At 39.0% G+C, this 13,873-nt stretch overlaps 1 long non-coding RNA gene and 1 other non-coding gene across 3 annotated transcripts in view; one reads left to right on the plus strand and one right to left on the minus strand.

Moving 5' to 3' along the window:
* Positions 1 to 13,873, minus strand: part of LOC123331334 — a 477,797-nt gene that overhangs the window by 151,430 nt on the left and 312,494 nt on the right. The window lies entirely within an intron of this gene.
* Positions 9,464 to 9,524, plus strand: LOC112581677. The gene has a single exon (XR_003106298.2). It is a non-coding gene; the product is annotated as a U7 small nuclear RNA (small nuclear RNA).

The following is a 13,873-nucleotide window of genomic DNA, read 5'->3' on the forward strand; positions in this document are numbered from 1 at the left end:
TTTATACTGGGAGTTCTCAAAAGAGTGATGACAAAATCTAGGACTTCTGATACTAAAATACATGCTCTTCCTAATATAAAATGCTGCCATGTCTGCAGTACTTGAATCCCTGTAAATGATATCCATTTCTAAGCCTAATTTGTAAGTAACAAATATGATTAAAAAAGATGACAGAGTCAAATACTAGCTCATATTTTTTCCTTTGAGTGTATTTTCTAGGTTCTGAAATAAAACAGAAGGATATTTTTAAAAGCTTTTTCCTATTCATAAAACTGTGAATTCATTCTTAAAAATGATGTTCACATTCTATGTAGATTCCAAATACAGAGATAACTAAGATGGGGAAATTTCAAACATAAAGATCTTGCAATTGAGAATACTTTTCAACCAAATGACTTCCATCAGACTAGTGCTTCTGAGGTCTGGATCTAAGGGAATATTTTCAAAGATGAACATGAAACTGAAAGGCATTACAGACCTCCTCTTATCTACCTGGAGCTTTAAAGTCATGAAAACCTTGTGTGCAGCTTTGAAAAACTGCCCTGGAACATGGAATACTGTCTCTTCTTCCCAGAGCTGAAGCTGGCTTCTTCCAGCTTTAGTATTTCTCCGGATGGCCAGTTAAATGAAACCATCCTTTCAGAAAGTCTGAATGAGCCCAAGAGCCTCCCCAACCACAAACTGCATGCATGCTAAGTCACTTCAGTCATGTCTGATTCTTTGCAACCCCATGGACTGTAGTCCATCAGGTTCCTCTGTCCATGGGATTGTCCAGGCAAGAATACTGGAGTGGGTTACCATGCCCTCCTCCGGGAGATCTTTCTGACCTAGGGATTCAACCCATGTCTATTATGTCTCCTGCATTGGCAGGTAGGTTCTTTACCACTAGCACCACTTGGAAAGCCTAACAACAAACTAGATAGAAAGAAAGTAAGCTCCAGTGGTGAGTATGATGTAAAGATTTGGTTTCCAAACTTGGCTGCTCGTTGAAATAATCCAGAGAACTTTAAAGGTATGAGCTGCTTGCAAAGGTTTCAAATATTCAGTGGTGTTATGGAAATTTACATTAATACGTTTCAAAAATTTTGATCTATAGATTGAATTTCTGTTTGATTAATTGATTGTAAAAACCTATGTCCCTTTTATGACTCGTTTTCTGCCTTTTAGGGTTGGAGTTCCATTAAGTTTAACCAGATCTTGATGCACAAATACTGCTTGATGATATTGAATGGATTTCCTCTACTATGTAATATCCCTCAACACTGTACATTGAGAAGCATTTTGGGAGCTTAAGAGGAAAAATAAAGCAAGTGCCCAATCCCCAAAGACTCTGAGTTAATAGATCTGAGGTTGAACCAGGGCTTAAATACTTTTTAAAAGCTTTCTGTAGTAGCCAGCCTTCTGGGTGATCCCCAATGAATGTCACCTACCAGTACTTGTATCTTTATAAAGCATTCATACACTGTGCCAAGGGCTGTTCTACATGACCAATAAAATAGTGCAGAACTGATGATATAATTAGGTTATAAAAGATGCTGCAGTTTCCATCTTAGTTGTTTTAACTCTCTCGCAGATTTTTGCTCTGGGGAAGCCAATCACCATGCCATAAGCAGCCCTATGGAAAAGTCTATGTGGCAAGGAACTGAGGCCTCTTGCCACTAGCCACATGAGTGAGTTTGCAAACTGATTCTCCAGCCCTGTCAAGCCTTTCCCTGGTAGCTCAGATAGTAAAGAACCCACCTGCAATGTAGGAGATCTGGGTTCGATCCCTGAGTTTGGAAGATCCCCTGGAGGAGGGCATGGCAACCTTTCCAGTATTCTTGCCTGGAGAATTTCCCATGGACAGAGCAACCTGGTTGGCTACAATCCATGGGGTTGCAAAGAGTCGGACACGACTGAGAGATTAAGCAAAACACAGTCAAATCTATCAATGACTGTAATGGTCCACATCTTGACTGCAGCCTCATGAAAGACCCTGAGCCAGACTCACCCCGTTCAGTGGCTCCCAGCCCCTCAAAAATTGTAAGAAAACAATTTCTTCTTCTTTTAAGGTGCTGAATTTGAGTAATTTGTCATACAGCAGTAAATAGCTAATATACTCCTCACACGCTTTAATTAGCAGAAAAGAAAAAGTCAGGAAAAAGACTGAAGTTTCTGGATAACTATTATTATTGGCATCTAATTTAGTTCTATTATGATGAGAAGATATATGTGAAATTTTTCATTAAAACCTTTATTGAGTTCTTTTATGGTCCCCAAATGATACATCTTGTTGAAATTCCATGTGCACTTTAAAAGAATATGTCTATTTTGCATTTGCTGTGTGTATTGTACTGTAAATATCAGTTAGATGATGCTAATCGACAGTATTTTCCAGATATGTGTTTTTACTCTCTTTCTGCCTAGTCTGTCAATTTCTGAGAGAGGACTATTAAATCCTCCAACTATGATAATGGGTTTATCTATTTATCTTTTTAATTCTGTCCATTTTTGCTTCCCATATTTTGATACTCTATTGTTAGATACAAGAATATTTGTGATTGCTATATCCTATGAATTCACTATTTTTTCTTATTAGATATCTAAATATCCTTCCTTGACTCTGGTATTTTGACTTAAACCATCAGGCAGAATGGTAAGTATAGTAGTAGGAATCCTGGCTCGAGTCTTGATATCTCTCCAACTGCCTCATATTGTCCATGTAGTACTTCTGATTTTTGTCCTTCTGATCATAGAGTAAGATTGTATTTCCAAATTGCACAAGACCTATGATTTCCTTTGACTGATAAAATGTTGGCATTTGACTTCAAATTATGTGAGTTGTCCTTCCCTGAACCCTGCTATACTCCAGAGAGTGAAGCCTCCATCAACCTGAGATACCCTACATCCAAAGACAAAAAGAAGCCACAGTGAGATGCTAGGAGGGAGCACAACCACGATAAAATCAAATCTCCTACATGCCAGGTGGGTGACCTACAAACTGGAAAATAATTATACCACAGAGGATCTCCCACAGGAGGGAAAGTTCTGAGCCCCATATCAGGCTCCCCAACCTGGAGGTCTGGTGACAGAAGGAGCCCTCAGAGAATATGACTTTGAAGACAAGTGGGGTTTGAGAACAGTAAATCTGCAGGGCTGGGGGAAACAAACTCCACTCTTGGATGGCACACACAAGGTTTCACACACCAAGACTCAGGGGAAAAAGCAGTGACTTCAAAGAGACTGGGCCAGATGGCCTGAAAGTAATGAAGGGTCTCTGACAAGCGCAGGGGTGGCTGTGACTCACTGCAGAGGCAAAGACGCTGGTAGCAACAGTTCTGGGGAGCCCTCATTGGCCTCTTGAAGGTTGCCATTTTCTTACCAACACGTGGCACCACTCAACAGCCTGTAGTCTCCAGTGCTGGGATGCCTCAGGCCGATCAACAGGGCTGAAACACAGCCCCAGCCATAAGCAGACAGGCTGCTTAAAGTCTTACTGAGCCCACGGCCCTCTAGACATGCCCTTTGATATGGCCCTGCCTCCTGGAAGGACAAAACCCAGCTCCAGCCACCAGTGGACAGGAACCAGTCCCTCCAGCCAAGAAGCCTGCACCAATGCCTTAGCCTCATCCACCAGGTGGCAGGCAGCAGAAGCAAGAAGAACTGCAACCTTGCAGCCCACAGAATGGAAATCACAATCACAGAAAGTTAGACAAAATGAGATGCAGGAGGAATATGTCCCAAATAAAGGAACAACATAAAATTCCAGAACAACTAGGTGAAGTGAAGATATGCAATCTACCCCTCAACAAAGACCATATATAACAAAAGTGAAAGTCACTCAGTTGTGTCCAGTTGTTTGTGACCCCATGGACTCTACAGTCCATGGAATTCTCCAGACCAGAATACTGAGGTGGGTAGCCTTTCCCTTCTCCAGGGGATCTTCCCAATCCAGGGATTGAACCTAGGTTTCCCACATTGCGAGTGGATTCTTTACTGGCTGAGCCACCAGGGAAGCTCAAGAACACTGGAGTGGCTAAGCTATCCTTTCTCTAGTGAATCTTCCCAACCCAGGAAAATCAAACCAGGTTCTCCTGCACTGCAGCTGGATTCTTTACCAACTGAGCTATCAGGGAAGCCCATATATAACAAAGGCCACAGCTAACCTCATACTGAACTGTGAAAGGCTGAAATTTTTACTCTAAATGGGGAACAAGACAAAGATGCCCACTCTCAGCACTCTTACTCAATGTAGTTCAGGAAGTTCCCATCAGAGCAATCAAAGAAAGATAAATAAATAAAAGGCATCCAAATTGTCAAGGAAAAAGTAAAATTATGATTTTTTACAGATAATACAATCTTACATATACAAAATACTAAAGACTCAAACAAAAAACTGTTGAAACTAATTAACAAGTTCAGTAAAGCTGCAGAATATAAATTAATATAGAGAAATCAGTTGCATTTCTATATGCTAATAATCAAATATCTTAAAAAGAAATGAAAAACAATGCCATTCATAGTAGCATCAAAACCAATAAAAGACTCATAAATAAATTTAACCAAAGAAGTAAAAGACCTGTATAATGAAAACTACAAGACTTTGATGAAAGAAATTAAAGAAGATATAAACAAATTGAAAAATAGCTCTTGTTTATGGATAGAAGAATTAGTGTTACTAAAAAGTACATTTTACTCAAAGCCATCTATAGTTTCAATGCAATCTCTATCAGAATTCCAGTGACATTTTTACAGAAACAGAAAAAAACAATTTTAAAATTTGTATAGAATCACAGAAGATCCCTTTGTATATTGCCATCCTGCTTATTTAACTTATATGCAGATTACATCATGAGAAATGCTAGGCTGGATAAAGCACAAGCTGGAATCAAGATTGCCGGGAAAAATATCAATAACCTCAGATATGAAGATGACACAACCCTTATGCCAGAAAGTGAAGAGGAACTAAAGAGCCTCTTGATGGAAGTGAAAGACGAGGCTAAAAATGTTGGCTTAAAGCTCAACATTCAGAAAACTAAGATCATGGCATCCGGTCCCATCACTTCATGGCAAACAGGGAAATGGTGAAAACAGTGGCTGACTTTATTTTTCTGGGCTCCAAAATCACTGCAGATGGTGACTGCAGCCATGAAATTAAAAGATGTTTGCTCCTTGGAAGAAAAGCTATGACCAACCTAGATAGCATATTCAAAAGCAAAGACATTGCTTTGCCAAAAAAGGTCCATCTAGTCAAGGCTATGGTTTTTCTGGTGGTCATGTATGGATGTGAGAGTTCGACTATAAAGAAGGCTGAGTGCTGAAGAATTGATGCTTTTAAACTATGGCATTGGAGAAGACTCTTGAGAATCCCTTGGACTGCAAGGAGATCCAACCAGTCCATCCTAAAGGAGATCAGTCCTGAGCATTGAAGGGTTCACTGGAAGGACTGATGTTGAAGCTGAAATTCTAATGAAAGGTTGTTGCTGAATGAAAAGACACTGGGATTCTTGGCCTCTGGAGGAGAAGAATTCAATTCGGGGCCAGAGATGAGGCTTGATCGCTCAGAGCTTTTGTGTAATACAGTTTTATTAAAGTATAAAGGAGATAGAGAAAGATTCTGACATAGGCATCAGAAGGGGGCAGAAAGAGTACCCCTCTGCTAGTCTTCAGCTGGATGTTATATAGTCACTAGCAGTCTGTTAATGAAAGAAAGGAATGTCTTAAAACTCAGAATGGCACCAGGACCCTCACCCATAAGATTTATTTTGGGATAATCTTGACACCAGATGATTCATCCCGGGCCATAAAATGATTATCTCGAATCTTGTAGAAAGGCAGATTACCATACAAATAGTTTTGTTTACATAGATTAGGGGAACAATATCTGAGTATAACATACTGGTTTGTCAAGTAGGTTCTGAGCCATTGGGCGGAACCGACTTGAAGACAGAGTTTGGGGTACATGCATAGTACATTAACGTAGCTTAAGACAAACATTTCCATAAGAAAAATGTATTGGTTAACTCAAGGTTTGAGAATAGTTAACTTCAGGTGAAACCAGTGCCACTTAAGAGAGATAAACATGTCTGACACTTGCAGGCTATTTCCTCCGTTTGGAGACCCCTGGCCTTCCTGCCTGTTACCCTCTCACTAATACTTTGATCACCTGATGCAAAGAGCTGACTCATTTGAAGACACTGATGCTGGGAAATATTGAAGTCAGGAGAAGAAGGGGACGACAGAGGATGAGATGTTTATGTGGCATCACCAACTCAATGGACATGAGTTTGGGTAAACTCTGGGAGTTGGTGATGGACAGGGAGGCCTGGCATGCTGCAGTCCATGGGGTCTTGAAGAGTCGGACATGACTGAGTGACTGGACTGAAGTGAGCTGAACAGAAGATCCCAAACAGCCAAATTAATCTTGAGACAGAAGAACAAAGCTGGAAGCATTAAACTTTCTGATTTCAAACTATAGTAAAAGGCTATAGCAATTAAAACAGTATACTAACTTGGCATAAAAATAGAACTGTACAAAAATGGAACAAAATAGAGATAAAAAAATAAGCCTATGTATATGATCAACTAATAGTTAACAACAGAGCCAAGAATACTCAATGGGCAAAGATGAGTCTCTTCAATAAGTGGTGTTAAAAAAAACTGGATAGTCACATGCAGAAAAGTGAAATTAGACTTCTATATTATATTAGTTGGAGAAGGCAATGGCACCCCACTCCAGCACTCTTGCCTGGAAAATCCCATGGACGGAGGAGCCTGGTGGGCTGCAGTCCACGGGGTTGCTGAGAGTCGGACAGGACTGAGCGACTTCACTTTCACTTTTCGCTTCCCTGCATTGGAGAAGGAAATGGCAACCCACCCCAGTTTTCTTGCCTGGAAAATCCCAGGGATTGGGGAGCCTTGTGGGCTACTGTCTATGGGGTCACACAGACTCGGACACAACTGAAGCGACTTAGCAGCAGCAGCAGCAGCATTACATTAGTCACAAAAATTAGTTCAAAATTCATTAGAGACTTCAACAAAATATCTGAAATTGTAAAAACCCTAGAGGAAAGCATAGGGGAAAATCTTCATGTTCCTGTTGGCACTGATTTTTTTTTAATATGATGCCAAAAGCACAGTAACAAAATAAAAAATAAACAAATGGGAGATTTGTTATTTGTTAATAAACAAAAAATAAACAAATAAACAAATCATCAAACTATAAATCTTCTGCACAGCAAAGAAAAAACCAACCAATGAAAAGGTGACCTGCCTCTTGAGAAATCTGTATGCAGGTCAGGAAGCAACAGTTAGAACTGGACATGGAACAAAAGACTGGTTCCAAATAGGAAAAGGAGTATGTCAAGGCTGTATACTGTCACCCTGTTTATTTAACTTACATGCAGAGTACATCATGAGAAACGCTGGACTGGAAGAAACACAAGCTGGAATCCAGATTGCCGGGAGAAATATCAATAACCTCAGATATGCAGATGACACCACCCTTATGGCAGAAAGTGAAGAAGAACTAAAAAGCCTCTTGATGAAAGTGAAAGTGGAGAGTGAAAAAGTTGGTTTAAAGCTCAACATTCAGAAAACGAAGATCATGGCATCTGGTCCCATCACTTCATGGCAAATAGATGGGGAAACAGTGGAAACAGTGTCAGACTTTATTTTTCTGGGCTCCAAAATCACTACAGATGGTGACTGCAGCCATGAAATCAAAAGACGCTTACTCCTTGGAAGGAAAGTTATGACCAACCCAGATAGCATATTCAAAAGCAGAGACATCACTTTGCCAACAAAGGTCCGTCTAGTCAAGGCTATGGTTTTTCCTGTGGTCATGTATGGATGTGAGAGTTGGACTGTGAAGAAGGCTGAGCACCAAAGAATTGATGCTTTTGACTGTGGTGTTGGAGAAGACTCTTGAGAGTCCCTTGGACTGCAAGGAGATCCAACCAGTCCATTCTGAAGGAGATCAGCCCTGGGATTTCTTTGGAAGGAATGATGCTAAAGCTGAAACTCCAGTCCTTTGGCCACCTCATAGGAAGAGTTGACTCACTGGAAAAGACTCTGATGCTGGGAGGGATTGGGGGCAGGAGGAGAAGGGGACGACAGAGGATGAGATGCCTGGATGGCATCACTGACTCCATGGATGTGAGTTTGGGTGAACTCCGGGAGTTGGTGATGGACAGGGAGGCCTGGCATGCTTCGATTCATGGGGTCGCAAAGAGTCGGGCATGACTGAGCGACTGAACTGAACTGAACTGAACCTTTGGATGGGAGAAAATATGTGTAAACCATATAGTGGATAAAGGATTAATATCCAAAGTATATAAAGAACTCATACAATTCAATAATAATAATCAATTAAAATGGACAGAAGAATGAACAGAAATTTTTCTAAAGAATACATACAAGTGGATAACAGGTACATAAATAAGATTCTCAGCATCACTAATCATCAGATAAATGCAAATCAAAACCTCCATAAGATATCACCTAACACCCATTAGACTGACTATCATTAAGAAGACAAGATTTAACAAGTGAGGATGTGGAGAATTGTGCACTATTTATATATAAATATAAATTGGTTCAGCTACTATGGAGAAAAGAATGAAAGTTCTTTAAAATACTTAAAATGGAACTATTAATGCCATTTGACTGGCAATCCCACTTATGAGTATATATCCAAAGGAAATGAAATCAGGATATTGAAAAGATATCTACAGTCTCACAGCAGCATTATTCACAATAACCAAGATATAGAAACAACCTAAATCTCCATAAATCCATTGGATGTACAAAGAAGATCTATCTATGTGTACACCTATGTATAGCTTCTGTATCTATATCTATCTTCCCATAAAATGAAATATTATTCAGCCATGAGAAAGAAATTCTATTTCTGATCACACAGATTTTGAAAGCATTATGCTAAGTGAGATAAATCAGAGAGAACAATAGATACTCTATGATAGCCTGTATACATGTAACCTAAAAGCCAAACTTCTAGAAGCAGAGAGTAGAATAATGGTTATAAGGGGTTGTGGATTACTCAGTTTGGGGAGATGTTCATTAAAAGGTACAAACTTCCAGTTAGAAGATCAGTAAGTTCTGGAGATCTCTCTAATCTAGTGATTATAGTTAACAATATTGTATTATACACCTCAATGGTTTTAGATCTTAAATGGTCTCTCAACAAAAAAGAAATAACTATGCAACATGATAAAGATATTAGTTAATGCTGTGGTGGTATTCATATTGCAGTATATAAAGGTATAAAATCAACATATCATATATCTTAAATTCACACAATCTTATATGTCAATTATGTCTCAATAAAAATAAAAGAAATGTTTTAAGATGATAGATTTTATATATGTAATCATTTTTCAAAGATTTGGTTGGGATGTTTCAGAGATTTTTTTTTTCCCTCAACACAAAATACAACATGAAACTAATTTAAAATACTCTGTGGAAGTGTTATAGCTCTTTTAGAATTTGTCTAGCAGGTTTTCTGGGCCTCGCCAGAAACCATTAGTTAGCATGCGGGCTCACTGGGTCTGACTCTTTGCACCCCCATGGACTGTAGCCCACCAGGCTCTTCTGTCCATGGGATATTTCCAGGGAAGAATACTGGAATGGGTTGCCATTTCCTCCTCTAGGGCATCTTCCTGACCTAGGGATCAAACCAGTATCTTCTGGTCTCCTAGATTAGCAGGTGGATTCTTTACCACTGAGCCACCTGGGAAGACCCACCAGAAACCACCCCTGCTCAAAATAATCTGTGGAAACATATATGCTGATATTCATAAACAAGAATGCCTGTATAGCAAACTTTTTACTTTTTGAAAAGAGGAGAGTGATACAAAACATCTGGCCACACATTAGGAACATAACTCAACCCCAGTGAGACCAAATCTATGATATAAACATGTTTTACTACTCACGCTTTTTAAACAACAATACAACCTTATGATGGGCATTTTCCCGGATTTCTATTTAGCAGAATTGGTCACCATGGTAACAATGTGAACACAATGATTCCTATGCTTTCTCATGAAGGTTGAATGACCCAAGTAAGCCACTTGGGAGCTGAGGTTTTCAGTTATAGCAACACATACTCCCCACAGAGTTCATAACATTGCTTCTCAGTCAATCTGAATCAATTGACATGGTAGTCAAAATGGCTGGCTGATGTTGCTGAAAATCCTGATATTTCCGGCATCTAACCCACCAGAGTTGACCAATCTGACCTTATAGTTTTCAAAGTGGCAGAGCACTGGCTATGCCCACAAGTCTTACATGGTGATTGGTTGCGAGCTAGATAATGGATAAAGTCATGTAGTTTATTAAACAGGCATCTAGATAAAAACTAAAAATGATTAAAAACATGTGGATAATAAATTCAGTTCAGTTCAGTTCATTTGCTCAGTTGTGTCCAACTCATCATTACCCAAAGGATCACAGCACTCCAGGCCTTCCTGTCCATCACCAACTCCCAGAGTCTACTCAACTCATCTCCATTGAGTCGGTGATGCCATCCAACCATCTCATCCTCTGTTGTCCCCTTATCCTCCTGCCCTCAATCTTTCCCAGCATCAGGGTCTTTTCAAATGAGTCAGCTCTTTGCATCAGGTGGCTAAAGTATTGGAGTTTCAGCTTCAATATCAGTCCTTCCATTGAACACTAGGACTGATCTCCTTTAGGATAGGCTGATTTGATCTCCTTGCAGTCCAAAGGACTCTCAAGAATCTTCTCCAACACCACAGTTCAAAAGCATCAATTCTTCGGCACTCAGCCTTCTTTATAGTCCAACTCTCACATCCGTACATGACTACTGGAAAAACCATAGCCTTGACTAGATGGACCTTTGTTGGCAAAGTAATGTCTCTGCTTTTGAATATGCTGTCTAGTTTGGTCATAGCTTTTCTTCCAAGGAGCAAACGTCTTTTAATTTCATGGCTGCAATCACCATCTGCAGTTATTTTGGAGCCCCAAAAATAAAGTCAGCCACTGTTTTTACTGTTTCCCCATCTATTTGCCATGAAGTGATGGGACCAGATGCCATGATCTTCATTTTCTGAATGTTGAGCTTTAAGCCAACTTTTTCACTTTCCTCTTTCACCTTCATCAAGAGGCTCTTTAATTCTTTTTCACTTTCTTCCATAAGGGTAGTGTCATCTGCATATCTGAGGTTATTGATATTTCTCCCAGCAATCTTGATTCCAGCTTGTGTTTATCCAGCCCAGTGTTTCTCATGATGAATCTACATATAAGTTAAATAAGCAGGATGACAATATACAGCCTTGATGTACTCCTTTTCCTATTTGGAACCAGTCTGTTGTTCCATGTCTAGTTCTAACTGTTGCTTCATGACCTGCATACAGATTTCTCAAGAAGCAGGTCAGGTGGTCTGGTATTCCCATCTCTTTCAGATTTTTCCACAGTGTATTGTGATCCACACAGTCAAAGGCTTTGGCATAGTCAATAAAGCAAAAATAGATGCTTTTCTGGAACTCTCTTGTTTTTTCGATGATCCAACGGCTGTTGGCAATTTGATCTCTGGTTCCTCTGCCTTTCCTAAAACCAGCTTGAACATCTGGAAGTTCACAGTTCACATATTGCTGAAGCCTGGCTTGGAGAATTTTGAGCATTACTTTACTAGTGTGTGAGATGAGTGCAATTGTGTGGTAGTTTGAGCATTCTTTGGCATTGCCTTTCTTTGGGATGGGAATGAAAACTGACCTTTTCCAGTCCTGTGGCCACTGCTGAGTTTTTCAAATTTGCTGGCATGTTGAGTGTAGCACTTTCACAGTATCATCTTTCAGGATTTGAAATAGCTCCACTGGAATTCCATCACCTCCACTAGCTTTGTTTGTAGTGATGCCTCCCAAGGCCCACTTGATGTCACATTCCAGGATGTCTGACTCTAAGTGAGTAGTCACACCATCGTGATTATCTGGGTCGTGAAGATATTTTTTGTACAGTTCTTCTGTGTATTCTTGCCACCTCTTCTTAATATCTTCTGCTTCTGTTAGGTCCGTACCAATAAAGATGGGCTTTATTGAGCCCATCTTTGCATGAAATGTTTCCTTGGTATCTCTAATTTTCTTGAAAAGATCTCTAGTCTTTCCCATTCTATCATTTTCCTCTATTTCTTTGCACTGATCACTGAGGAAGGCTTTCTTATCTCACCTGGCTATTCTTTGGAACTCTGCATTCAAATGGGCATATCTTTCCTTTTCTCCTTTGCTTTTCACTTCTCTTGTTTGCACAGTTATTTGTAAGTCTTCCTCGACAGCCATTTTGCTTTTTTTGCATATCTTTTCCATGGGGATGATCTTGATCCCTGTCTCCTGTACAATGTCACAAACCTCCATCCATAGTTCTTCAGGCATTCTGTCTATCAGATATAGCCCCTTAAATCTATTTCTCTATACTTCCACTATATAATCATAAGGGATTTGATTTAGGTCATACCTGAATGATCTAGTGGTTTTCCCTACTTTCTTCAATTTAAGTCTGAATTTGGCAATAAGGAGTTCATGATCTGAGCCACAGTCAGCTCCCGGTCTTGTTTTTGCTGACTGTATAGAGCTTCTCCATCTTTGGCTGCAAAGAATATAACCAATCTGATTTCCATGTTGGCCATCTGGTAATGTTGAATCTTGCAGAGACACAAAATAAATCTTTCATTTATAGCAATTTCAAAGTGGAATGATAACTGTTGCTTTTCTTTTTTCACCTAAGCTGGATCTAAAATTTTCTCTGAGGAAGAGAATAGAGATTTTTATGAGTGAAATGGGCTAATGTTAGCTGATCAGTGTGTATTAGTTTAATAAATGAATAGAAAACTAGTGCCAGTCAGTATTTTTAACAGGGAATCCTGACAGAAAAATCAGTAAAGAATATTAATTAAAATATGTTTATAATTTTCTAGTTTGTAAAGTTTATACTAGTATACTATAGTATACTAGTATACTATACTATACACAATAATTTAAGTTTTAGTCTAGTGAGACAGTTTATAATTACTCCAGTTTTATAGATGAATAAATATAAGGTTAATAATGATTATGCAACTGAAATATATATAACAGGTAAGTGGCAGATTAAAATTAAGTAAGGCTTTGTAAAGGTACCGTTCATATCTTTCATTAATATAACTCAATAAGGAACTCAAATATAGTAGATAAATTCAAAATGATGCTAAGGAAAACAATGAGTTGAGTTTTATTTATTTTATTACTGTTTCTGTAGACTTTGGAGGAGTTTGAATAAATACAGTCCCAAATGTCAAAAACAAAAGTTTAATAATTTAAGAAGAAAACATAGGAAACTATCTTTTACACAAGGATAGAAAAGAAGCCTTTAAGTAAAGCACACAAAAAGAACAAACCACGAATAAAAGATTGGTAACTTTACTGTATTAAAATTTAAATCATGTGTATTACAAAGAACCAATGACGAATAAACTCAAAAGGTGAGTCAAAGACCAAAAAATGTTATTTGCAATGTATATGACAAAAAAGAATTGTTACTCTGAATTTGTAGGGAAACTCTACAACCGAATAACCCTACAGAAGAATGAAGAAAGGAACAGGTATATGAAACTATGGTCAACTTTGCTAGAAGTGCAAGGTAAATAACACAAAGACATGCAGATTTAACCAATATAATGCAGTTTCACATAGGCTATTTTGGAAGAGTTATAACCCTTGGGAGGAGCACTAACCTTAACAGACAGTGGCTTTGAAGGCAGCCGATTCAAGACAACCTTTCAGAGAGACAGCCAAGAGAAACAGATGCACTCACTTCACTCCTTCACTTCCCTACCTCATTCTGATCTCCTGCCAGAGATCCCTATTGGCTGAAACAAAACAGA

Source organism: Bubalus bubalis, chromosome 23 (genome assembly GCF_019923935.1).
Source record: "Bubalus bubalis isolate 160015118507 breed Murrah chromosome 23, NDDB_SH_1, whole genome shotgun sequence".
Classification (NCBI taxonomy): domain Eukaryota; kingdom Metazoa; phylum Chordata; class Mammalia; order Artiodactyla; family Bovidae; genus Bubalus; species Bubalus bubalis.